This window comes from Syngnathus leptorhynchus, chromosome 11 (genome assembly GCF_054491065.1).
Source record: "Syngnathus leptorhynchus isolate UIUO chromosome 11, UIUO_Slep, whole genome shotgun sequence".
In the NCBI taxonomy this organism is placed as follows: domain Eukaryota; kingdom Metazoa; phylum Chordata; class Actinopteri; order Syngnathiformes; family Syngnathidae; genus Syngnathus; species Syngnathus leptorhynchus.
The window spans coordinates 5824441-5851358 of record NC_141205.1 but is presented as its reverse complement, the minus strand read 5'-3'; the positions used below and the strand labels follow the sequence as shown (position 1 = coordinate 5851358).

The 26918-nt window shown below is 43.8% G+C and overlaps 1 protein-coding gene across 1 annotated transcript in view; it reads left to right on the top strand.

The window, feature by feature from the left end:
* LOC147049052 (inter-alpha-trypsin inhibitor heavy chain H3-like) overlaps window positions 1-20074 on the top strand; it is a 38454-nt gene extending 18380 nt beyond the window's left edge. The window contains exon 25 of the transcript XR_015067518.1: window positions 19814-20074. The gene's annotated coding sequence lies outside the window, so the exon portion shown is untranslated. The remainder of the gene's footprint in view (window positions 1-19813) is intronic.
* The last annotated feature ends 6844 nt before the right edge of the window (window positions 20075-26918 follow it).

Genomic DNA, 26918 nt, shown 5'->3' with positions numbered 1-26918 from the left:
GACCAAAAAATAAAAAATTCTAATTGCTGTATGAATATTTTTTTCCCCAATATCTTGTTCTGTTGCATTATCCAGTTGATGTAAAATGAATCGTAACTATTTATTTCGATTTTTTTAAATGATTATTATTTATTCAGCGGGATATATCATAAATCATGTTATTAATATTTACATCATTCTGTCGTTATACATTTTTTTTCCGATACCCAGACGGCACAGTGTATGAAAGCCCCATAAATAAATCTTCTGCTTTCCCGGTATTTTCGCAAGGTCATAATAGCCCGTCAGCGTGCAAGCAACTGCGTGTCCTAGCGCTCAACATATGCGAGGCTTTCCCAATAGTATTCAGTGCAAAGAATGGCAGAGCTCCCATCAGATAAGACTCTGGAGAAGGAGAGTCTGACTGAGTGAGGGGTGGAAGCCAAGGCAGCGGCTGAGAAATCACTATGACAAAAGTGGCCAAGAAAATGTCTCTTTTAACAGCTTAACAAATATCCACACCTTCGTAAATTCAAATGCTATTAATGAATGGGCTTTTTGAATTTCTTAAGCAACCTGCACTCCAATAATTCCCCATCATGTGTGTGTGTGTGTGTGTGTGTGTGTGTGCTTGTGGGTGTATTGTGGCTTTCTATTTTAGTGAAACCTTCCTGCGGTCTGGTGTGTGCGTGCGCGTATCTGATGGTAAAACATGTCGGACACCGGCCACTTTATCTTTGCTGCTGCCCTCATTCGTCGACCAGCGCATAACAAGGACCTCGGCTGCACTTGGCTTCATCTATCTCCTTTTCATCTCTCGCCTTACCTTGCGCTTTTTTTTTGGGGGGTCCGCAAATGTCTCTCGCGGCCTCCGAGTTTGGAGGCCAACTTCCGACTCTCCTCCCCGCACTGTTTTACGATTTTATGCCGTTGCGCGGATATTGAGGAGCTCTGTGGTGTTGACGCAACAGCGAGTCTGCCCTAGATCAGATAAATCTCTCATTTTGAACACTCCATGCCAATTTCTGTCACGACAGGAGACAAATACGCGTCGCCAAGTTCGTACCCCCCCCCGTGCTCCATGTGCCCAGTGGCTCCCCGAAGCCACGGCTCCTTTCGTCTTTGAAGTGCCGCGTGCAGAATGGAGATTCTTTGCACGGTGAATTTACCCGCTCGCCCGCAGCATATCCATTACACAAGTTTAAATAATGCTTCAGAGTCGTTTGGTTCTCACTTGGCAACCAATCTCTTCGTGTTTTGAACTTGGGCAGTCATGAGCCATGTAATCTGCAAATTGGGCCTTTTCTCGCGAGCTCGCTCTACACCGTCCACGAGCGTTTGATGTGCCGTTATTTTGCTCATTACAAGTTAATTTTATTGTTATAGTTGGGAAATATTTCTGGAGGTCATAATCTCGCAAGTTTGTGGAAGAAGTAAGCGAGCGGGATGAATTAGCGAGCGGAGCCAATGTCACGTGACGGCGAGGCGAGGCGAGGGCGGGGAGCTCATTTGAGATGCCGGCGGCGGCGGTGGCGGCAGCTATCTCCTCGCTCACTTGCAAGCCTTTTAGCAACAACCTGCTGGGTGGTTTGAATAGCTAAGGAGAAGTTGATCTGGGATTTAGTGTGGAAAAGGGAGCCCGGGCCCTTTATCTGCTGTAAAAGGTTGGGAAAATGGAGATTTGTCGTGTTTGCGAAGCGGAACCATAATCTCTTCCACAGAGAAATCTTAGGAGTATGGGAATCATACATCCCATTCATGTTGTCTTTTCTTCAGCATTGTCTCACCACACTAAACTTGGCAACCTGGCGTGACCGTGTATTTGCCCGGGCTCTAAACGTGCGAGATCTCCGTGAGCCTAAAGTGACGCCGTTTGAAGGTTTTTCCTCTTTTTCTATAGCGAGGAGGATCAACACGTTAATTACGAGCGGGCTCCCGAACAAAGAAAGTCGGAGCTGCTAAATGTCATTGTTGGAGCTTGGCAGCGTGACTCTGAACATCATACAACATGCCGCTAATTCCTGCCACTGAATCACGCTGTAATTCTTTTCCACCCATTTGATTCTATAGCGGCTAAATCCATTGAGGCAAATACGATTTTGCACTGACATTTTGGCTTTCAATTATATACGATACATTAGTGTCTTGTAGGGCAAGCCGTACATTATTTGACAAAACACTAATTGTTTTTTTGGTTTTCTTGCTTTTACGACCGATTGCCAGGGCTCTCCTTGTAGAGAGAAAAATATGGCTTGGTGTTCTTTCTTTTCCCCCACTTTAATTTCTGTCCATACAGCAAATGTAAATACCGTTGTTTGTGTTCTGTATTCTCGTCAAGGCTCAATAAACTTTGTTGACAACAATAGCTGCTGGCAAAGCGCCTCGGCCAACAAAGGGAAGCCAACAGGTTCAAAGGCAATGCATCACTCGGCTTCTGACGACTCTTCATTATTCACCCTTCTGTCTTTACCTCTCATCCCCCCCACCCACCCCCCCATTCTGCGCAAAAGGCATGTGTGTGTTTTCTTTCCGGCTCTTTGTCTGCTAAACTGCGACATGGGCTGGATACCGAGGCTTATTAGCTGTTGAGTTTAATTAAAAAAGGCCATTCATATGAAAATGGCTGTCTGATAGCGACTGCTGTCCCCAGCAGCTTTCTCCTGTTCCTTTTAATTAGACACCTACTTGATTGACATCGAGCCTATGCATGCGCGTCTTCGTGTGTGTGTGTGTGTGTGTGTGTGTGTGTGTGTGTGTGTGTGTGTGTGCGTGTCAGCAAGTGTACTCAGTACTGCGTCATTTAAGTGGATGCAGACACACTTTTTGAAACAAAACAGACATGCACAAATACCAGCCCCGAGGTCAGTAATATGTTGCAATATTTAGGTTCGATATGTTCAAAGTTTCTTTCGTCGTATAAAGAATCATTGAAACTGTTAAGTTGAATGCTTCTGAGGAGGGAAAAATAATGGAGAGTTCTAAAGTGACCCCCACCCCCCAAAATAAACAACAACTTTCAACCATAAAAAAAAAAAACGAGATCTCGTAAGGCCAAGAGGCTGCCGAACCTAATTGGGAAAAATATTAAAGAGGAACTCTAAAATTTTCTTGACAATAATCTGTATCGTCCAAACCCCACTATTGTCTAAAACCAGTATTCTGAATAATATCGTGTTTGTAAAATATGATTTAGGCAGCAAAAGTCACCCATTTTTATCCATGTCTGGTGGCCGCCATTTTGCCACTTCCTGTCGACGGAAAATAACATCACAGTTAGTTTCTGCTTCCATTTTTTTCCCATGAGGAAATAATTCCAAATCAAATATTACATGGCAGGACAGACTGACTTCGAAGTTACTTTTTTTTTTTCCATCCGCAATGTAGCACTTTTTTTCCACTGGATTATTTTGAACAATGAGCAAAAATCTAGTATATATATTTGTTTGCAGCGTTAATGTGCAGTGGCTTTTCAGCAAAACTTGCCACAGGAAGGCTAAAGGTGATGAGCTACTTTTCTCTGTCGCTTTGCCACCTCACCATGTGCAACCCCCCCCTCCCCCGTCTCTCTTCATCTGTTTTCAGTGCACGCTCCAGCTCTCGCTACCTTATTATACTGTCAAAGACTCGTGCCTTGCTGATAGATGTTCCCCTCAACTGTTTACTACAAGCAGATGATTTAGCTCCAGCCTCTCTATGCAACTTGACCTTGTTTTATTATTCTAATTCAAGATGACTTCATCTGCTTTTTTAGAAGAAGAAGGGCACAAAAGAGCTTGGAATTATATTTTTCCTTCTACTTCTCACAAACCACACGAATGCCCGTTCCCAGTTGAGCTTTTCGATATATTTGTATGAGGTGCAAAATGTGAATTTTGACCGGCAAATTGAAATCCAATCGGCTTCTACGTTCCGATCTTTGTAGCCAAACAAAACGGCCCCGTGTGTGACGGAGTAACACTGCACCGATCAAGTATCAGCCTGTTTCTTGTTAGAACTTTGTAAGAAGCCCACTTCCATGCAGCCTCCATCCGAAATGGTACATTTCGGCTTCTTCCCTCATGCTTTGTTTTGATTTGCTGGATGTTTGGGAATGATTTAAGGGAAGGGCCTGATGGCGGCGGGGATAGCAGAGTGGACTCCAAATGTTGTTCCAATTACTGCCTTCATTATGGGTTTGTCAGACACTGTTTAGGCACACAGCAGCCTTCATTTCATGCTTTGGCTTTGGAAGCAGCTCGCTGCTGCTTCTTGTTTTTCATGTTGTCTTGTTTGGTGCTCATTTCTTTTCTAGATCCACCAACCACAAGGATGAACTTAAAGGCTCACATCTGGGCGAGGTTTATCGTTAATATGTGAAGAATGTGTCATTGTATCAATGCCTTGCTTCGATTTTCTTTTGAAGTCGAACCTCCGAAGCATTCGTTGCGGTGGCAGACGTGACTGAATGAGGCTGGCTCGAAAACACAGTGACAGACTTGAACCGGGATGCGTTATTTAATTTGTAGTCGCCGTGCGCACCACTTATGTGCACCCCTGGAAAAAAAAACTTAGCAAGTTGCAGTAAAAAAAAAAAAAAAACAATTCACCTTAGAGGGACATCCATGAAAGTTACCAAGCTGAAGAACATTTGGCAGAACACATCCAATAATAGAAATGCTGGCAAGTAGGTAGTTGTTGACACCATTAGGCCGGCATTGGAGGAGTCCAGCTGTCTCGCCGAGCGGCCGAGGTGGCTTACCTGAGCTGACTTACGTGGCCTTCCATTGCCCTGAAGGATACAATGTTTCAGCCCATGTCCAGCCTTTTCCACAGCACTTAGCAGTGATTAACCCCGGATTCAGCTGGCCCACCTGCCATCTGACTACCATTACAGCTCCGCTTATCTGCGTCTCTATCTCCCTACAATAGGGCCGGAACCTGGGCTAGGCTGGGGGATTGTGCCGGGACGAGCCTCCTGCTCTGTTTAATAATAAATCATTAGCTAAATACTTTTGTCCATTTGTGTCATGTTTCATGTACTTCAATTTTCTGCTCTGTCTCTTCTCATCACCCCCCCTCTGCTCTTTTCCATTCTCATCATCATCTGGTACGCTTCATTCCCAGCCACTGTCACGTTTCTTCTTTTTGTTGCGCTAAATAAATGATGACTGACTGACTTATACCATAAGACATAGAAGACCAATTATGAATAAATCCAATGCGCAACCTAAAATATGTTTGCCATTAGCTTTTTTCTATTATCCAAAACAACATGACAGTTGACATCAATTTTTCATTCGGTTTTCTGTTTCGATTCTTCTTTAAATACTCCTCTGACTTCCATCTAACTCGGCTGCATCAAAGCCATCTATTCAGACAGATCACTTCTGCATTTTTTTTTCTGTGTAAAAGGACACCACAGAGGTGCAACTATTGTGGGGATTTGTGGTAGACACACACACACACACACACACACATGCTTGACACCAGCAGAGGCAATCTGGACAGCAAGGAGGAGATAAGTCTTTCTGTTGGTCTAACTTGTATAAAGTGATTATGGGCGTACTGAGCCCTCCATATTTAGACTTCTCGACGCCCCATCCTCTGTCACTCCCTGGTCCCACCGTTGTAATCAAATTTTCCGCTGGCTGAGGCCGTGGAGATCTTTGGGTCACAGTGCGAGTCCTGCTAGCCCCCCCCCCCCACCCCGTGTCCTCACGCTGTAACTAAGAAGTCGCCATCCAGCCGACAGCGCACATTAGCTCTGTCGCTGTCAGCCGACCCCCACCTCGACCCTTTCTCATTCCGTATTCCTGTCCTACCTCAGTAAGCAAAGAGATAATGTGAAATATTTTACACTATGATTTGGGCCAAACTATCACGCACGATAATCCTTGTCCTATGTTTGTTTGTGTTTCCATTGGTTGAATGTGTGTCGTGGTTCACGCTTAAATTATTATCGCACAGTTCTGTTTTCTTTTGTTATAAAGAGGCTGTGACGTTTAGATTGCGTGTAAAAATAGTGACATCCAGATCAATTTCGTCTTTCAAACTGCAATGTGGGAAGCACTGGCGGTGAATTCTATATCCTATAAAAATATTATTGATACATCATTCTTTGTAAAGAAAAATGTACTGCGCGTTAAAATTGAAGATTACCAAACGACCATTAATTGTGGTAACTAAAGCTGCCAGTATTTTTCCGTAAATGTTTCTTTTTTTTTTTTTTTTATTCATCCTTCTCACTTTGCAGCATAGCTGATGCTACTATCTGCTCTCGTAACTTTGTAGCTCAAGTTTGAAAACTGCAACAAAATGTAGGATTGCGTGGAATCCTTCCATCTTCTCTTTGGAAAGCAAGCCGTTTGTTCTGATTTCTCTGTTGGTGCTAGTTATCTTTTCATTTAGCATGTCCTACTGTTGCCCTCCATTTCTTTCTTTCTTTCTTTCTTTCTCTCCCTCCCTCCCTCGTTATGCCGTTCTCCCTCCCTCCCTCTCTTTCTCTCTCTCCTCCGGGCCGTAGCATAGCCAGTAGCTGATAGGCATCTCCTCTGGAGTCTGCTGTAGTCTGCTCGGCTTCAGACAAAGTGCCTCCATCAGACCAGTGAGGCTCCCTGGGAACCTAGCAGCAGACCTCGTGGCCCCACCACTCGTGTGTACGTGTGTGTGTGTGTGTGTGTGTGTGTGTGTGTGTGTGTGTGTGTGTGTGTGTGTGTGTGTGTGTGTGTGTGTGTGTGTGTGTGTGTGTGTGTGTGTGTGTGTGTGTGTGTGTGTGTGTGTGTGTGTGTGTATGGATGGCGAGGGTTCAGGCTGGAACCTTTGTGTTTCACTCCCTGGTGTTGTAAATGGCTTTTGTAAAGTGGGAGATGTCGAGATGTGTCGCAACAATGATACCGAGGCCGTCACGATTTTTCTGAGAGCTCATGAGGAATCAAAAGTTCATTTGCAAATTTGCATTTTTGTTATCATCAAGTTAGCATCCGAAAAGGAAGAAACCGGAATTTCTTTTCAATGTTAAGGGATGGCTGGACATGCATACTCGGCACAAAATGCGTTACACAATACGCATTTGACATCCGTGTGACCCCGGCGTAAATTTCTAACGTTTAAAAATGCAGTCAAGAGTACTGCCAGTTTGTCTGTGTGCGTGTGTGTGCGTGTGCGCATTCCACGCCGGCTATCGGCACCATCGCTTGACAAGAATTATATAATTGCTGCCTGTGATCTCATCCTCCTCAAAGAACATTTTGAAGTTTCCCTTTTTTGCTCTTTTTTGTTTCTTTTCGGTCCCACTAATGTTAAACGGATTTACATTAAATCAACTAACCATCTCATAATTGGCTTTTTTGCCTGCTGTTTGGATGAAGTTTTCAACTTTTATAGAGCGCGTTGAAATTTGTGATTGTTTTGGTTAGATTTGTAACACAATGATACAACAAAAGAACAGAAACTCCATTTTTTTCAAAATATACTCTTCTTTTTTTTAAAATATACTCTTAAATTATTATCGTATTTCTGAAGTCAAATGTGTCACATGTAAACTAATATTATTAGTCGTAGTAAAAAAAGTATTTTGCATTTTCTGAAAGAGTCCTTTAATTTGTAGTTGAATTAAAATGCGTTATCTTTAAAATAGGAAAAATCTTACATTCAAATGTATTTTTTCTTATTGATATGCAGTGCACATCCACACTCTACAAATATACACATCTTTTGTTTTTTTTTCTTCAGTTTGACTCAGTTCACTGACACTGATTATTTCTTTACTGTACGCCACAGTTTCTAATCAGTAGCAGGGCTGCTAATAACAACATTTTTGTAATTAGACATGGCTCTATGCGTATTATGAATACAGCCACGCTGGCTCCAAATTCACTATTGTATAATTGGCCCTCTCTATCTGCAGATCACACAATCACCTGCAGCCCCGTTTATTGTCAATGGAGGGCAGAAGCGGTCTGTTGCGGCTTGCTATGAGAAATAATCGGCCCATGCAGACTAGTCTATACGTGTATGTACGTATTTATTAGAATAGAAAAAAATATCATGTCAAAATAACATAATTCCATTAAAAAAAAAAAATTGGAATAGCTCAGGCATCATTGAAGATATCGAAATATTGCTCTCGCAAGTGCACAGTATTTATTATAGTGTGATTCAAAAGAAATGGTTAGATTTGTTTTAAAATAAAGATATGAAATATATATATTTTTTCAAATGAACCATTTTCTAGAACACTGCATGCCCTCGTCATCTCTCGTGTTTTTTTTTTTTTTTTTAAAACAGTTAAATCAAATGGCATTGATTGTATGAAAGAGGCAAAGAACTAGCAGCAGCAGCACCCCCATCTCGCTTGTTTGGTGCCTTTATTGTCACACAGACCTTATCTCAGATTGACACCTCTGGAAGCGTCCCAGGAGAGGTACAGATTTGTCGCAGGATTAAACTAATTTACCAGATGATTGAATGGAAGCCCAAAGCCACTCTTTTGGAGTGGATGCAAAAAAGGGGCTCACGGTGGAGCCGTGTTGTACGAACGACTTGGCAGTAACATGCGAGTGTGTCACATTTGCCTCATATGTTGGAAACTAATCTTTTAGATCCCTGTCAGTGCAACATTTTATATTTTGCCCTCCTCCCCTGAAAAAGATTGTATTATTGCCCCTAAAGCGTGTTTTTACTTCGAACCACTTCTGAGTTCTTCACCAGATCTAAAGGCGCCGCAATTTCATTGAAAATAAAATTGCCTCGACCTCATGAACGGCTTTCATGGTGTATTCCGTCACGGTAGTTGTGCAGCACATTTTTACTGTTGGGCTCTTAAGGTTGTGGAGATGTACATTTAAAAGCAGACAGCCTGACACTAAAGCCAGCCACCATCTTTGGATTTGAAGCATTAGCTGCAGACATGAATCATCATCAGGATATTGAGCAGGTGGAGATGGGAGAGGGGGGGGGGAGTGGCTTTGGCACCGGCAATTTGAGAGGACCGAAAATCTGCTCAGCACTTCACTCAAATTTGTGAAACCTTCCCGTTTATTTACATCCCCCATTGTCTCCCAAAATTTTGTCAAAATGTGTTTTGACCGTATCCAAACCGATTTGCGTCGCCCTTAATCGCAACACATTCAATCGAACAATCCCAAGAGTCGTATCCAAAAACATGACAATAACAAACATGCAAAACAGTCACGCTCGACACGCTCGCAATTCAGCCGAGCAAAGAGATTGCAGCGACAGCACAAAACACATCGGCGGAGAGGAAAGAATAGGAAAGGAAATTTGCTCGAAAATTTAGCTGTAAGCCTGCTGAAGATCTTATTACATAGACTGAAGATAGGCATCTCAGCTGGAATAATACTTAGCACATGCTGCCCTTTTAATTAAGCAGTAATATCAGCAGAGAGGGATGGAGAGCAAAATGTGTTTAGGTCTTCATCTTTGTCGCTCTCCTCTCTTCTATATCAACGTTCCCCATCTTTACCCCCTTCCCTCTGTCTCTCGCTCTCTCTCTCCCTCCCAATAATCTGAAAAAGAGACGGATGGAGGTGTGGGATGGGCGTGGACACGAAGACACACTCTCCGTGTAGTGTGTCTTCTTACACATGTTTCTGTGTTTCTCTCTCACGCGGGCTGCGTTAGCTCCATGCCGATGGCCTCGGGGTTCTCACTTTGAGGCGCCTCGTGTGTTTGTTGAAGGACAATGTGCGTGGATCTACTATTTATGCACACAAATTCCACTTCTCTGCGTTTGTGAGGACCACCTCACAAAGCCAGTGGGTGGTACACGGGCAGCGCTCCACCAGCCCAGAAGTGGCCCGAGGCTTCCTTCTTTGGCACTGATGTCTCATGTCAGTGGTGGATAGGAACCACTTGTCCAAACAGGGCCATCCAGTTGAGAGAGCTCAGAATATAACAAGCTCGCACCACGGGGGAGCTGTCAAGGGGGAGACCCTAATAGGTTCAGTCGCCTTGGTGTTTTGAAGTGAAATTCAACAAAATGAAAGTGTGCTCATGCTGAACGAAAAGTATAGACGTGATAATTTTGCGTTTGCTCCTTGTTTTTGTGAGCTTAAGTTAAAGATTCAAGACTTGTTCTGTGTACACAAAAGGCCGATTGTAAAATATTGTTCACAAATGGAGCTCAATCTGTGGTAGCGCATTTTGTCTTTTGTGGTTGTAATATCACAAATGACCACTAGATGGCAAACACAACTTTGTTGCACTTTTACTGGACTTTTACATGAATATGCCAAATTTATTTGTGGATTTGCCATGATAGTCAAGACAAACACAGCACCATAATAATATTAAAAATAGGAGTTGATTTTGTGAGGGACAAAATATATACATATTGACTTGATTTTGATTTCCTGTTCAGCGGTTTTGGTTTATCCTTGAATGGTCAGAAATCCCTTTGCACTGGAGGAAAAAAAATACTGTTGTTGGGTTAGGATAGTGGATCTTTTATACATCAAATTTCAAATTTATTCTGTCCATATTTAAAATCCCCGTAGCGCTGATGAAAAATGGTATTTAATCATGAATTAATTGAAATAAAGTTTTCTCGTGTCAAATTGCGTAAGCACGGAAATAGCCACTTGTAATACCAGCAATACGACAGCAAGGACACTCGGTGATCCCAATTTGTGACTGATATAATACAGCGTTACTGTTCTTTTCGCCAAAGCTTTTAATCCTTTGAGTATGCTATTTAATCTAGTGGCTGACTGACGCCTCTGTGCACTTGCAATTGTACGACATGTCGCGCATAAAGCCTTTATTCAGATGTGTTAACCATTGCTCTGTGCTCCATACAAGTGCAAATCAAGTTAACACTGCGTCATTACTCGCAAGGCAGCTCACTCTGTAATTCTGTGCACACACACACACACACACAAGATCTGCAAAAGGCCACATGTTAATCAGCTGTGTGTTAAACTTGCAGCAGGGAAAAGACAACAGATCAGCGCAATTAACACAAAAAAGAAAGTGCTGGCTGCACACACGCGCACACAGAGAGTCTTAGCCATTGCACCTGCGGCTGAAGGGGCATTGTTCCAAACGCCCCCTCCTCGCTCTCCCTCACTCTGGCAGAAAGCTGGTTTGTGGCTGCTCTTTTCTCTGCTCTCTGGGCCTTGGCCTTTGCACAGATCGCACCCCTCCTTTTTGTCGTTTCCCCGGACGGCCGGGTCGCTGCTCTCTTTCCATGATGCGCGGCGCCCCTCGCCTACCTCACTGCAAACACAGCTGACAGAGGGCCGCTCACGTGCCGCTCCACAGGGCCCCCAAATCTCTTCAAGTGTGTGTGTTTGTGTGTGTGTGTGTGTGTGTTGTGTCTACGAGACAGAGAAGAGAAAGTGTGCGTTTGAGGAAGAGCTATTCTTTTCTCTTCTCTTGATGCGATGGTGACTGCTGACAAAACATGTCATCGAAACTAATCTAATCGATGCCCAAAAAGATAACTTGAGCAGATATATATATATATCTTCATATAGTAGGATTTACTTCCGGACATTAAGATGTGTGTGATGTGTTTTCGATAAATGTCGCTGTGCTCATTTCCTGAATTTGGTGTGATGCACGAACGAGCTTCCTTCGACAGACATCATTAGTGCAGATCCATTCCCACCACAATTGATTACTTGACTAAATATTTGCAATATCTTGACGTCACATTTACCAAAGTATTTTTTGAGGACAATTGCTGCTAGAATATTTTTGCTTCAGTGATTAGGATTCAGTAACGCCTATTCTAGGTGCTTATTAGCGAATTATTTGTCCTAAGAGTGCACGTTTCATCTGTACTCCTCGGAAAATCATTCTGTCCTTGGCGCTAATGTGGTTTTGCATGGCTCTCCTCTTTGGCTCCCTGTCCCATTTGTCACAGCGGTCTGTATTGCTCATTCTCACTGATCATCCTATCACAGTGCTATTTTTCATATTTCTCATATCCGCTCCCCTTATCTCTCCTCCAGCGCCTGGGCCAGACACGCAAAGCTAATACAGGCTCGCAGTACGTGCGCAGAATTCAGTGACAAAAGATCACAGGGGCTGTGAAATACATATAAATTTCACAGGTTATTCTGTGTTTACCTATAATAATATCTGGCTTATCCAATTTCCAATAACTCTGGTGTTAACATGAAATTACATGAGATGAATTCATGGAAAAAGCAGAACCTTGAATTCACTACGCCAAGACAAATTCGATTTTTTTTTTTAAATAGCATAATAACTGTTAAGATTATCATTCTTATTATTATCATTACTGCTAGTTGCTGAATATTCCCTCTCATAATGAAGTTGTTTTCTGGAGCAGGCATGCGCTAGCTTGCATGTTTTTGTTTGCGTGTCACAACAGTGATTGATGAATTGCCGTCACTGCTGCTGGTATTCTAACCATTCGGGCCGCAGCTTTTTTTTTTTTACGGCCCTGCTGGGCTTCTCTGCCATAAAGCCCCCAGTTTGGTTGCATCTATCGTCCTCAGGTGAAAAGCAAACACAAACAGCCCGGCAGCACCAGCAGCAGCAGCAGCATTCAGGCTCAAAGACCTCGCAGCCCGCTTGGCCTGCCCTCCTCCTTGCCTGGCTCCACCATCCCCGTCCAGGGGGCAATAAACTCGTTATCTCCCCTTCTCAGATCCTAATCTGACGGCCCGCCGCCCATTCCACTGCCAGGTGAGTGGGGAGGGGTTGAGGGGGGGGGGCTTCAGTCGCCCTCTTACTGCTCCAGCTCCCCTCCGCTCGCCTTTTAAATCCCTTCAGCTTTGCTTGGCTGTCAGCGCCATCTTAACCCCCACCTCCCGAAACCCTCCCCTGCCCGGGGGCTCTGAAGTCCCCCCCGCCCCCACACACTTCTCACACTCCCCCTCCCTCTACCCTTTCAGCAATTAATCCATCTATTGATAACCGTAAAACCAAAAGGTCGGAGGCTGCAGGCGTACTCGACAGACTATGGCAACCCAAATATCAGTCTGACCCGAGTGTCACTTTTAGGACTCGTTCAAAATGATGCCTTTTATATTCTTTTGATACATTCGGATCAAAATGTTGGGTCACTAGGAATTTTACAATCCAGAAGAACATTTATGTGGTCACTACATCAATTCAAAATATTTGTAAAGCAAGATAGTCCCGAGCGGCAGAATGAGAGCGATGACTGCGGACCTCCACTAAAATCTTGTTGTGTTTGGGGTTGTGCCACCCGATATATCTCACAACGTTTACAAATCTAAAAGAATCCAGCAGAACCTGTGCTTGAGAAGGATAAGGCATGTGGATGTTGTAAATAGTTCACAAGATAGCAGGACTAACTTGTAGCCGGTAAGGCGCTACAAAAAGGGATAGACTGGGATCCGGACCTCTAGTTTGAAGTTGAGAAAATCACCCAAGATGGGCAAAACATTCCAAAGGCCTTTTTTTTTGTTTTGTTGTTGACATATTTTTGAATTATTATGCAGTGGAAAAGCATGATCCTTCTAAATCTTATCAGTGGATGATGAGTGTGTTGAGATTGCGCAATCTCAATTGGGCCTCAATTGTGTACTTGCATGTATTCGGGAGCTCGTCTGGCGCTGGTGACACAGTCGCCCTCTGTGCAGCGCCGGGCTGAGGCTGCGGTCCACGTGCAGGTCTTTGATGTACGGACTCGGGCGAGCTGTTTGGCTATTCGGTCAGGAGTCGGAACAGACGAGGGGGGGGGGGGGACAAAGTGTGATGGCGTGATTACTCTCCTGTCTACCCTGGCATGAATGCCCCTCTTCATCTGCCCTAAAAGGCACATTATTGGTGGAGGAGTGGGATATCCTGGCCACTGACCCCAGAGTAGGGGTCAAGGGGAACAGGGGGGCAGATGAAAGGGAAGCAATTATGTCTGACCAGACAAAAAAGAACTTTGTCTCCAAACAACTATTTTGGTGGGAAGGGGGAAAGAGGGTCAGGCAAAAGGGGTTACAATTGAGATCAAGACATTCTCCCAGGCAAGTTTCATTCTTATCGCGTCGTCATGTGAAGATGGCGCCCGGGCTCCGATTGGCTCGGCTGAGGTCCTTATCAGATGATGATTGGTTGAGGCCCACGGGCACAGGAAATGACAGGGTGGTTGACGTGGCAGCACCTCCCCTGTGCAAAAGAGGCTCCAGCGGACACACCAGGGTGTGTTCCACAACATTCTCTGGTTAAAAATGACACGCCGGTGGGAGGACCCAGCGGATATGTTGATTCATCATTCTGCCGCCATGTCCGTCACAGATTTTTTATTTTTTTTGGGAGGGGGCCGGGGCTATGATATTATTCATAGTAATAGATTTCAAAATCTCAACAGGAGACACAAATTGTGTTCATACTTTTTTTTTCCCCCACACTTCTCTTCAAAGTCCCAGTTTACATACACTTGGGTAAAATCCAACTTTTAGCCCAATTAAATCTCCTCATTTTTTTTCTTGTATTTGAATAATTAGCCATCAGTGCTCCTCTAAATGAGCGTTAATGAAGGGGATTTGTAAGTGATGTGTGTTTGTGTGTGTGCACGCAAAGTTGAGACATTTTGAGATCCACTCTGAGCAGAGGCAAGCACTCCCCACTGGCTGATGGATTGCAGTCGGGGAGGTGTGTGTGTGGGCGGGGGCTTTCCTTCCCACCCAGGTGTGATTTTATTTGGGATAGGAGTGCTGCCACGAGCTGCTCTACCACACCAGCGTGCAGATTCCTTGCCAAATATTCACAATTGCCCTTTTACAAGAATGTGGTCAGGCAAATAAAGTGTGTGTGCGCGCGTGTTTGTCATTCGGGGTGTGTTTATGAACGACAAGCACTCTTTATTCATGTGGCTGATTTTTTTTTTTTTCCCCAGTTGCTTAATCCGATGATATGTTTGCATTAGCTCACGTCTCCTAAAAGTGAACAGAGAGCTGACACTGAGAGATGACTTAGAAGGAAATGAAAGGCATTTGGGCCACGTCTTGTAAAAAAGTACAAGTTTGCGACGAAGGGAGAGACGAACAAGCATTAGCGAGGAACGTTGACCAGAGCAGCTTTATTACTGCCACAGATTTACACTCCACTTTATTCCCAACTGTCACTCGTAAAACTAAAAGAGAGAAGAAAGAGACAAGAGGGAGTGGATGATTTACGAGCGCGGCGCTATATGATAATCAAATGCGAGCAGGAAATCAAGCATGGAGGAGGATGTCATCATGCAGCTGGATGAGAGGGAATATTTGGATTTGTTGTCTTATCACCTTCAATCAGTTTGCCCCCGAGCTGTCTTTCCAATTTGTCTGTGAATCAAGTGTCAAAAGAAATGCAGCAAAACCTTTTTTACAATCACATTTGCTCTGGCGCTATATGAAATGTACACCTGAGTTAGCCATGTGATCAGTAAGATAAACATCCCCTGATCACCCTGTGTCATCTTCAGGTGACATATCCTCAAGTGATCTGTGAAAATGTTTTGACGACTTGAAGAATTTGAAAAGAAAAAAAAAAGTGGCCCAGCGGCGTGTTTCTGAGAAAAAAAAAAAGATTACACGAAGCATCGAAGCTGATCATCCCCGACGATAAACTGTAACAGCAGAGATAGCGTCGGCATGCGTGAGGTAGTCAGATTTACGTGACGCTGGTTTTGTGTACTAGATTTGCAGTTTGATCGTCGCACTTGATAGCACAACTCAAGTGTCACTTTTGAGCTTCACTTGAGCACGTGTAAGTTGGCCACGCTAGGCTGTAGAGGCCTCCACTCGGACCGCGTTGTTAAAATCACGTTGATCTAGCCTGACAAGGCGTTGAGTCTTATCCCCGCGGCGTAAGCTTAGGGGTTGACGTTGCCGGCTGAGGAGCACAGCAACGTTGGATAAGATGAGCGAGAGGCGAGAAGATCCTCTGCCTCATCGGCTGCATTAAGAGATGGGAGGAATCGCGAGTGTAAAATCGTCCTCTTTTGCCATCAGTTGGGATTTAGCGCAAGTTTGTGGCAGTCGGCTCCAGCGCCGAGTTTTTCCCTTCCTGACAGGGTAATCGCCCGAGGGCTTAACGCCACAGGAAGAACAATGCGTCTTCTCATCTCATCTCAGGGATGATCTGGGCAAAGTAGCCATCCGCATCGACCGTATCTGCCGAAGAGGAGGATGACAGGCCGCAGCCTGAGCCGGTCCTCTCAAGTCGGGCTTGTTTGTGTGTGATGTAACTTTTAGGAACACCTTATCCGTACCTGCCTGCGAGCGTTATGATGCGATTTAAGAAACATCGACGGCATCTGCAAGATCCAGAAGGAGGGGTGGGGGGGGTCAGTGCTAATCTTCCTCAGGTTTTAGTATCGAATCCCTCCTGTTCCCATTAATAAGCACCCTAAATAAAGCTTTATCTCTGACACATGCAAATGAACAGATGCAGCTGTAAAAAAAAAAAAAAAAAAAAGATCAAAAGATGAAAAGGCTGCTATTACAGTAATCTACCTTGGCAAAGATGAGAGGCTTTTATCTGTCCTAAATTAACTAGCTGATCCACGGTCCATCATCTGCCGGTCAGGTAGCGTCGCATTGCAAAAAAAAAAAAAATGTTTAACATAAAGCGCTACACAGCAAATGGCCTGCTTTTATCAGCCAACACTGTTAAAGGAGTAAACTCATCTCCGTTTATAGTTTTTGCTTAGATTTCAAGCCAGAGGCTTTGTCGAGGACTTTATCATCAAAGCTGTGTAACTGCTGGAGTTGTAAAATGGAAATGGGGATTGCAGATTGCTGGTCAACTTTTTTTTTTTCTGTTTCTACCTGTCTAGAATGTTGTTCTATCTCTTTGATCGGGGGGTGGACTCGAGTTCCAGCTCTCCTCATTCCTCTCTGTCCAGGTGTAGGGCCTCAGTGAGTGTCTAAATCTGTTAAGCGCCGTCTCACTGCTTTCTGTTTAGCAGCGTGATAAGGAGCCGTCTCCACTCGCTACCTCACACAGACAATCTCACATAACCCAGCGTTTACTTCGCATCATTGAGGTTTACTTTACGTGATAAGCACCCTGAGAGGCCTCTTAGTTTTGATTCCCTCCCTGTTTCTGTCTCTCCAAATCCAGACTATGATTGTTGTGAAAAATTTTTGCACGTGTATAAATAAACTATAGTTTACTTCCTGGTCATCCATTTAAAATGGTGACCCTCCTTTTGCAACGGTATGGCGACCATTTTTACAACTCGCGGCTGTTGCACTTAGCAGCATGGTGCCAGGCTCTCATTTCACAAATGCACTCAACGAAAGCTCCCCATTGTGCCTCTAAAACAATCAGAGGTAATTAAATGATGGTAAACAGACAACCTTCAGAGCAGCGGGCCCACTGGAGCGAAAATGTGTTGTTTTTACATGCATGATTCGCTAACCTGAGCACTAGCGTAATTATTAGCGTAGCCTCAGGCTGAGACTTTTAGCCCGAAGGAGCCGCTAATATGGCATCTGCCACGCATTGGTCAATTAGCACCACAAATGGCCACCAGAGGTCCTGCCTGTCTACGTGTGACAGCAAATTTGCAGGTGATACCATCCAAATTCTTGCTTCATTAGAGTGTGAGCGCTAAATGTATCATTTGGGTGCGTTACCTGGCGACTCCTTTGACTGGAAAGTGTCACTGTCTCTGTCTAATCGGATTCAGAGAACACCAGCGGCTAAAATGGCCTGCTGCCATCAAGTCGTCCTTTTAAAGCAGCTCTGATCTGATTGCGAGAGTTTATTGGAAAATAGCGAGCGCAGGGGCAGGGCCAAGCTCCTCTCTGTTGCTCTCAATCTCGGCCTTTTTCCACAAAGTGCTTCAGCCTTTACCTAGTTACCACGCTTATCAGTTTGGGGTCACTTTGGACAAGGACCTAGAGGGAGATGTTTAATGTAATTTCACTGGCAGGAAATGGTACTTTGAATGTAATTAAGTACTTGTGGGACAGGTAGGGTAGAAGTGAAGCGCTGTTTCGAACGCCGTTTGGATGTGCAGGTTGTAGCTTTTGTATCACTTTTGCAATCAGACACACAAATTGATGTCACTGCACATCATCTTCTCTTTTGGTGTGAGCGAGACTCCCCAAGGCCTCCATTTATTTTTAGTTTTGCAGTCGGACGAATCAGGGGAAGAGCGAAGATGAATTTTCTTGAGGAAAACAAACTGACTGACAAACAAATATTTCTTTTTACATGCTCAACAGACTTAACGTGTTCTTTCGTGGCATTCAAGTGGGTGAAAGTGTGTACAAAACATTTTCCAATGCCCACCTCCCCCATCTATGTCCCCCCCGCCCCCCCCCCTCCCTGCTCACTTTGCAGCCACCGCTCTCCAGTCTGTGTCACCACCCGATTTTATCTCACTTCTTCTGATTTCATTTGACCGTCGCCGGCTAATCAGAGGCCAACATCTGGCTGTTGCCAATGGCAACCGACCGAACCAAATATTCCAGACCTCCAAAGCTGGGTCGAGAGGCGAGGCAATGAGAAATGTCCTCAGATTGACAGCTCTGATGGACAGAGAGGAACAGAGGCCCAAATGGCGTGACACCGCCACTGTTTTTTATTTCAATGTATGCTTTGATGGCTGTGGACGTGTTACCTCATTTCCCCTGAGTCCACAGCGCTCATCCCAGGGACCCCCAGTGGAGCTGTTTGTTTGGCAGTCTGCGATCAACCGAGAGGGCCTTTAGATGGAGCTATTTTGTCGCCACCAAAGGTCCCCTGTGATCCATAAATGTGTTTACCTTTCAATACATTCGCAAGTGTTGGAAAAGAGGAAGTGCATTCTGCAATGTTTGGACTTCAAAGCTGAGGCAGGAGCACGAGCAGAGCTTTATCTTAATATTTTCAACTACAACAATCTGTGTTTCCTTCCTCATTGTTTGTCTTTGAATTCGATAGTTTGCCATCTGCTTGGTTAGTTGAGTGCATTGACTCATCACTTAACCTGTGAATTAATGTCACTGGTCTTACGTCACATCCTGTCCACGCAACTCTTCCTTTGTGTTCATTTGGCTGGCTCCATTAAAGTTAGCGTCCCCGGGGCAAGTAAAAACCTCATTTGCCACAGCCTGCCCTGCCAAGTCGGGAAACGCCAGACCCCCTCAGCCCTAACTGGATTAGGAACCAGCCAACGGATGGGCCGCGGGACAGAACTCCCTGGTCCAAGCACTTAAGAACACGCTACACTAAAATAGCCGTGCGGGATGTGAGGGGATCGATGCAGTGGGGGGGGGGGTAGAATAATAATTTTTCAATGAAGTCATATAAAAATGATACGAGCAGAATATTATAATCACTTTTAAATTGAACACGCTACTATACAACACAGCCTAACCTTCCTTCATGTTGTGAAAATCGACCATTGAAAAAGTGGCCATTTGTAATTCTGTATCAAAATGAAAATCAATCTATGCATATTTCGAAGTGAATGGTGCAGAAAATGTTATTCAGTACTGTCTGGAAGTCATTTCAACAGGAAGGGTAGCATTAAAACCAATGTTTCGTCTATGGAGTGTTGATAAATGACCACTTTTGAACCGCTTATATTTAGATAGCGACGACTCTGCTATTTTTTTGCACGGGCACAACATGCAATGATAAATCAAATTAATTTTTGCCATTTTCCATAATGACATGCAGCATAGGACTAAAGTGAAATTCACAAGCTAAATATTCTAAGCTTAATTAAAATACTAACAGCGAAATGACAGAGAAGCAGGACAAATGATGACATGCTTTGTGTTTTGTGTGTGTGAATATTTATGTTTATGCAGTTGAAGTACAAAGAAAAGAACAAAATGGAGAACAATACAAACCATGCATCAATAAACATACCTTCAACAAATTGTTGACATGTTATCCTGTTTTTGTTTTCTAGTGAAATACAGCATGGCTGCACATCTTCAGGAGAGTCAACTTTAATAAAACAACTCCAGAAAGGAAATGAAAACTGCTCTCAGCATAAAAGACACACAGGAGGGGCCACAAGCAAAGGTTTGGAGACGCTGCAATTTCTTTTCATCTTTCCCTTTGTTCTTATGATTTTTTTTTTTGGTATGTAAAACCTTATAGCTTTAAATCGTGCTCATATTTCACTGTTGTGGTAATTATTACCTTTTGTTGTTTTATGCTGTACATAGAATACACTAATTAGATCCTGGTCCAGAACTCTTTGGATGTTGAGTTTCTTTTATTTTTGCTCATATAAATAATAACAGTGATTAAATGTTGTTGCAGGAGCCAAAGAGTTAATTTAAGGTGTTTCACAAAAAAATGGACTTTTACAATTTCAGAAATACGAAAACGTTTTATTCCTATTTTTAACAGGTCACTGACAAAATGTTTGACGCTTCACTTTCCTTTTGTCCCCAAATCAATAATTTCCCTGCTAACGTTGACATTCCCTTAGCGTATGACTGACAATAATTGAATCTGCAGTTTGTGTTGAGGACCCAAATTTCTGTGATGAAATTTAGATAATTGAATATCCTGCAGAGAAATGTGACTACTCGTTGTGGAATAATATGATAGATGTTTGCAACCTTTCTCTTCCAAACCAAGTTTTTATAATCATGTTCATGATGCTCAGCTCCTGTATTCAATATGTGACCAAATGCAAAATTAGACTAAGATTGAACACTGAACATTTTTATTGTAGCGCCACACACAATTTGAATGAATCGTAAAGAGAGCATTATTGGCCATCAAAATGCGTTATCCCTGCCAACAGCAGGCGGCCCCCCCACAAATGCTACCGTTAGAGTTATACCCCAGGGATCCTGAAGGACAGAGGGTGGGGGGAGATAATGGGAGGAACGGGAATAGCAGTAGAATGGGAATGTCGTGAAATATCAGGGGAGTTGTATGGATCTGTTATGGTCTCGTTATAATTAAGAGGGGCAAACAATGTGCAGAGGGAGTGTAGCGGGGTGTAAACGCATTAGAGCTGCTTAACCGCAGCCTGTGGGGATCAATAAGTGGCCATTCACGTCAAACTGGACCGGAGCTGTCCAGCTCTCGCAGTGCTGAGGTGTACTTGCCAAGTTGATATAATGACGATTAAATGATAATCATACAAAAAGATATATTTACGGACCCTTGTTGATGTTTTAAAATCAGACACCTGTTGAATGCAGCAAAGAGTCCAACAAAGTGAAATGACGCCGGTGATCAAGTGAATGTAAAAATGGGTCTCCTCAGTGAGGAGACGATGACAGAAGAGAAGGACACTGATAACCTTGCTGCTTTAAAAGCTTCCTCCGGAGTTTAATCAGAGCTCGCAATTACAAAGACAAGTTCCCAATGTCCCCCCTCCCTCCCCCTCCCCTCCGTCTCCACGTCCCAGCACCTGATGTCCGCCAATGATAAACAGCTTTATTAATTAAAAGGCCCCAATTGAATCTGGTCTGCGTCTGCTGGGAATCTTTGCAACGATTAGCTGCGAGACCTGACAAAGCTGACTTCTATGTGTCACGATTGACTATTTTGATAACTGAAGAGAGACAAGGGAACGACACTGTCCACCTTGCTGCACGTATGACATTGAATCAAAATCATTGAGGGAAATTCGATAGCTTGTTTTTGCTGGACAGAAAAGTACACGTATAAAGTTATTTTAAATTTACAGCCCAACACAGTGTGCTGGGATCGACTTCAGCTCACCTGTGACCCTCACTCATGCGATAGAGAAAATATCAGTTGACTTTCATTTGCTGTATTTACGCATCACTGCTGAATCTCTTGGGCTGTCCTATTAATTCAAACTGCTCGCTCCACATATAACACAGCATGTGAAATTTAAACAGATTGAAAGGACCATAATTGAATTGTAACCACATCCACAGCGGAGCAGCCATCCCTCTTGTCTGCAAAATTAGCTAACGCATCTCTGCGGAAATACACGGAGAACACTGGATTTACGCCGGTCGTAAAAATAAAGCCCTCTGTGTCTTTTCTACTAATTTAATTGTCTAAGTACAAGATACCTTAAGCACTTAATCCAGATTTTTGTGTATTTATATTTGCTTCTCCTCATTCCTGCACATTCACTGTAGCACGGTAGCATGCATGTCTCCGCTCGGAGGTTCCTCGGGGTCAGACGCTTGACTGTTTATAGCAAGGTATGTGATCATGGCTTGGCTTGGCTGGGCTGGGGTGTCCCAGCCCCGCTACCTCTTCACTAGCCCCTGAGGGAGCCCTGAGGGATCAGATAAGACCGGGTTCCCAGATCAGGGTCAAACTGACAGTTGAGTGCCGGGAGAAGAGTGATGGGCTTGGGATTGAGCGGAGATCCCTTCTGTTTGAACGGCCCTTAGGGACCTTTTGAGGCCACCATATATGTTGACTCTAATTGTACGTAGCACTTGATTAGGGAGAAATCTGGATAGTATTGTTTCATCTGTATCCTTTTTTTTTTTTTGGTCTGTTATTTGGCTTTGCCAAGATGGCAACGGTTGCTTTAGTCATTCCCATTAGCTAATTAGTAGGATTGTATCCAATTAGCTTTCACTTGCTACTATTTGTTGCGGGTGAGATTGGACTTTAAAAGCAAAACTGCCGTGTCTCCTGGGACGCCACTTCTTCATTGTCAAGGTGGCGTATTGGGAGCTGTAGTCGCGGTTGCTTCCCACATTCGCTTTGACCATTGATAAAGTGATGCATTTTAAGAGGGGACAAAGGGTAAATAAATGATTTTATCTTCAAAAAACTGCGACTCACCTTCAGGGAAGAACAAAAAGAGACTAAATCATCTGTTGAATGGGCTAAAATAGTAATTAAAGCCAGAATAAAAGAAATACTAAAAGCATTTGTTTGTACTGAATAAACAAAGCCATTTCCCGTGGCTTCTTGGCACTAATAATTGTTCATGGTGCAAAAACACTTGATGAAAGGCAGAAGATCCTTTTTATCCTGCTTGTTAAATTCTTGCCCATGGATTCTGGGAATGGATGTGTTTTATAAAAAAAAAAAAAAAAAAAGCAAAACAAAGATGTTCAGTCAAATACTCTGCAAGCCCATCAAGAACTCCTTTAGGGCATCCAACTTAACTAGAAAAGAAATGTTGTCGCAGACACTGACTGTATTATTGTCTTTAGCCCACATACAACCTTTCACATATTTTCCCTTCTGGGTGTTGAAGCTTTGAGACTTCATGTCTCTGCTGGAATGACACACTCACAAACACACACAATTATGTACACATTCCCCTTATATCCATGAGCTGACCTATTAACCCAGAGCATCGCAACATTTACACGCGCTCACATCTTATTACACTCTGTAATCGGACTGTGTACACATGCAGACGCTTGCAAATAGACTCGTGTACTGTTTTCTTTTTGCCACACTCGTGAGCAGAAATCTACACTTGGTTAGTCCGAGAGACAATCTGGCTCTCTTAATTGAGTCGAGTGTGTGGCCTTGTCTGACCCTGGCCTGACCTCTCTGTAACCAGGGACACCAGTGAGCCTCTGCTTTGATACATTTGATACGGTTTAAGTGAGGAATGAAGACCTAAGTCTGTTTACATTTGAACTGGATTAGTGTTGGGGTGATGGCGCGGCAACGGAAGGGGCAGAGTGAGGAGAAGCGTTCAGGCACATGGCGGAAGCTGTTTTTGGAAACGCAATAGTCACCTTTACCAGTTTGTTTGCATTCCTTGTCACTACACAAATACAATGTGAGCTGGTTGGGTCTTGAAGTTTGATCAAATGTGAGTATTTAAAGCGGGAAGGTCAATCATTTGGTATTATTTTCTCAGTCAGTGTTTTTTCCCAAAATAGTTAGGATGTGTAAACAAAATAAGCGATTGTATTCAGTGTGCATCTGAAAGGGAGGGAGGAATCTGATCCATGTGGCTTTTTTCTTTCTCTTTTTGTGTTTTTCCTCAAGCCACCCATGCAACGTTTTCTCTCTTTCTCAGAAGTAATGATTTGATGTTGCTAATGGCTTCCTAAATTTTGCAGCAGGCAGAACCAGTTCAGGCTTGAATTTCAGCCTCTGGATGCTTGCCAGACAAGAAGGGCGGGTGGGGGCAGCGGGGATGTTCAGGGGAGCGAGCACGGGCTGGGTCGGATAGTGGCGGTAAGAAGGTCGAGTAATGAGTGCGGGATCATCATCGTGGCTCCCTTTCAAGACAATCGTATTTCCCGTTCTTTCAACATCTATATATCATTATGAAGGAACCGCCTGAATAAATCAAGGTACTCGTAGCCCTCGACTGTCTTCCTTCCAAGAAATATTATTGCTGACAGTATCCAAAATGACAAAGCATATATTATATATAAGCATATATAAGCTTACATTAACTTGTCACGCAAAAACAATCGAGAATCAGTTTTTATTTGGCAAGCTCACGGTGCTCAAACTCTGGCCCGTGGGCCAAATTTGAGCCGCAGTGTAATTATGTTAGGCCCGCAAAGACCAATTGTGCATTTACTTTGTGTCAGTACCGTTTTTATTAGTCTCTGATTTCAAAAACTATTTAGTCATGGGTTTGTTGTTTCGCCTATGCCGTATATGATATGAGACGTTCATACATCTCTTTGGGTTATCATAATGGCCCCCCCAAAGGAAACTAGGAATACGATGCGACCCATCACAAAAATGAGTTTGACACCCCTGCAACGATGCCTCAAGGTGTGTCTGGCCATAACTGGATTTAAGACACATGGACTAGCAAGGACGACACTGCCAGTAGAATGGATTCCATTGTCGAAGCGCGCCGCTGCTCATTCAAGTTAGCCACATGAAAGAAGTCAATGAGAGGCAGAATGACGAATGAATGTGTTGGTGTTTCCAGTTTGCGAAGCTGGAGCGACTGCGTGCGCGTCCGTTCGTGCGTGGGTGTGTGTGTGCGTGCCTGAACTTGGTGTTTGTGTGTTGCTTTGCTTGTTTGTCACATGATGCCCTGTGGCGATCTCTAACTAACCGTACAGGCGCCAGCAAAGATGGGTCGGCGGGGGCGAGAGACGGGCATGAGAAGATGCAGAATTGTGACGCGGCACTGTGGAGCCACAGAGGGGGGGACTCGGCCTGACTTGCTGTCACATGATGGGCATATAATGAAGACAAACTACAGTCAAACTGTTGAATAACTGGGCCGGTTACTCGTGATCTTTGCTCGCATTGTGTAAACATGACTTTTGTCCTCCCAAAAAAAGCTAGAGGATGTACTTTGGATCTCACAAAGGCCGACAAATTTGTTTTTTTGTTTTGAAGGTGTGAATAATTTGCCCATATTTCAACAATCATTTGGTTCTCATCAAATTTGAAGAGGGTTTTCCTTACTATGAGAAGGTCTGAGTAATATCCCATTTATTTCCATACTTCTCACTTGGTAAACTGAAATGATGAGATTAAAAGCAGAGTGGCTGCTTTTTTGGCTCTTCCTGCTGTCGCTTGGCATTCATCACGCAGCTTGGGACATGGGTGTTTGTGTGTTAGCCGACGCTCCGTTTGTGTGTTTTCGAAGAGGTAGCGCTCTGATCGACCACTGTGAAATGCAGCTGACACAGGCAGCCGCTTGCGCTCGTGACTCCTTTTCAGTTTTTCATGTTGTTGTTCTTTCCAGTCTCCCCGTGTGTCTGTGAGCGTGTGAGCGTGTGTGCACTTGTGCTTGTGTGTGTGTGTCTATCGGAGATGAATTACAATTTTAACTGTGTTCAACACGTTTGCAACTGATGTGTCAGAGAAACGCCTCGCCTTGACGCTTTTCCTTTCATTAAGCACGGAAAGAAGCAGAAAATACCAACCGGCGTGCAGTTGAGTTGCTTGTGCAACAAAAGAGTGACGAAGGACAAAGAAAGAATGTTAATAGAGTAGGAGAAGGGGAAATGAATCAATGGAAGGCACTGCCAGCCTGAGCTTTTCTCCCCTCCCCGTGTCTGTCATCTATTTTTCCCCCCCTTTTCCTTGAGCTCTTGATCACTTCTCTTTCCCTTTTCCACAACATTCCGTGCAGTTTTGTCATCTTGCCAGGGAAACAAATCAGAGAGCCCGCGTCCCGTTCTGCCTTCCTACCGCCCGTTCGCCCTAACGTTTCAGCGCACTTCACTTTGACCCCCGTGCCGTGAGGTCACACCATGAGCGAAGGCCGTCGGGATCATGTGACTCGAGGTCACATGAGTTGTATCCGCCATGCGTGGCGGCTACATTGGAGACAGTTTCGTACGAGTCTCCGTCTTGCGTTCCAGTAGAGAACTTCCCTTGTTTGGATAATTCGTCTCCTGTTTCAAGAATGCTGAAGTGCTTTCCTTATTCCGCCATGAAGCTCATATATATATATTTTTTTTTTTTGTACTTGCCTTTTATAATTCATTTTTATTTGCGCCGGTAATTGAATGAAACCATTTAGATGACTGACTTTTAAATTAATTTCCTTGTGGCCTCTTTTTTTTTTTTTCCTTTCTCGTAGTCGACCGGCACTGAACCATAACAGTGGCAGCATGTTTTAATCAGACGAGCAAATTGAATAATTCTATCAGTCAATTTAGTCTTGTCTTTACCTTTTATGTTGGTGATTAGCTGTGTCACTAGTTGTTGGGCTGGCGGCATGGATAAAATGGATTAGATGTTTTCCTTACACAAATGTCCCCGTGTGTATTTCTGTGTGTGTCGTGTGGTTGGAAGTGTGTTTGATGCCAATTAATGATGGACTTGCAAGCTAAGAAGCAGTCAGGAATGATAAATGGAGCACAGAGAGAGGATTGGGACTCACTTGACCTTCTTTTGATGAGAAAGGATCAACTTTTGGTTTTCTAGCCCTTGTGCTTTGTTTCAATCACATTTATTTAAAAATCTGAACTGATATTTGGGGTATATATAAATATAAGCAGATGCTTCCAATCATCAGGATTAGAATGATGTCCACATGCAAGTCAAAGGCAAGTTGTTCCTTTAGTGCAGGGATGTCACACTCATTTATGTCACGGGCTGCATTGTAGTCATAATTTCCTTCGAAGGACCAAGTTTTGAAATCGAAG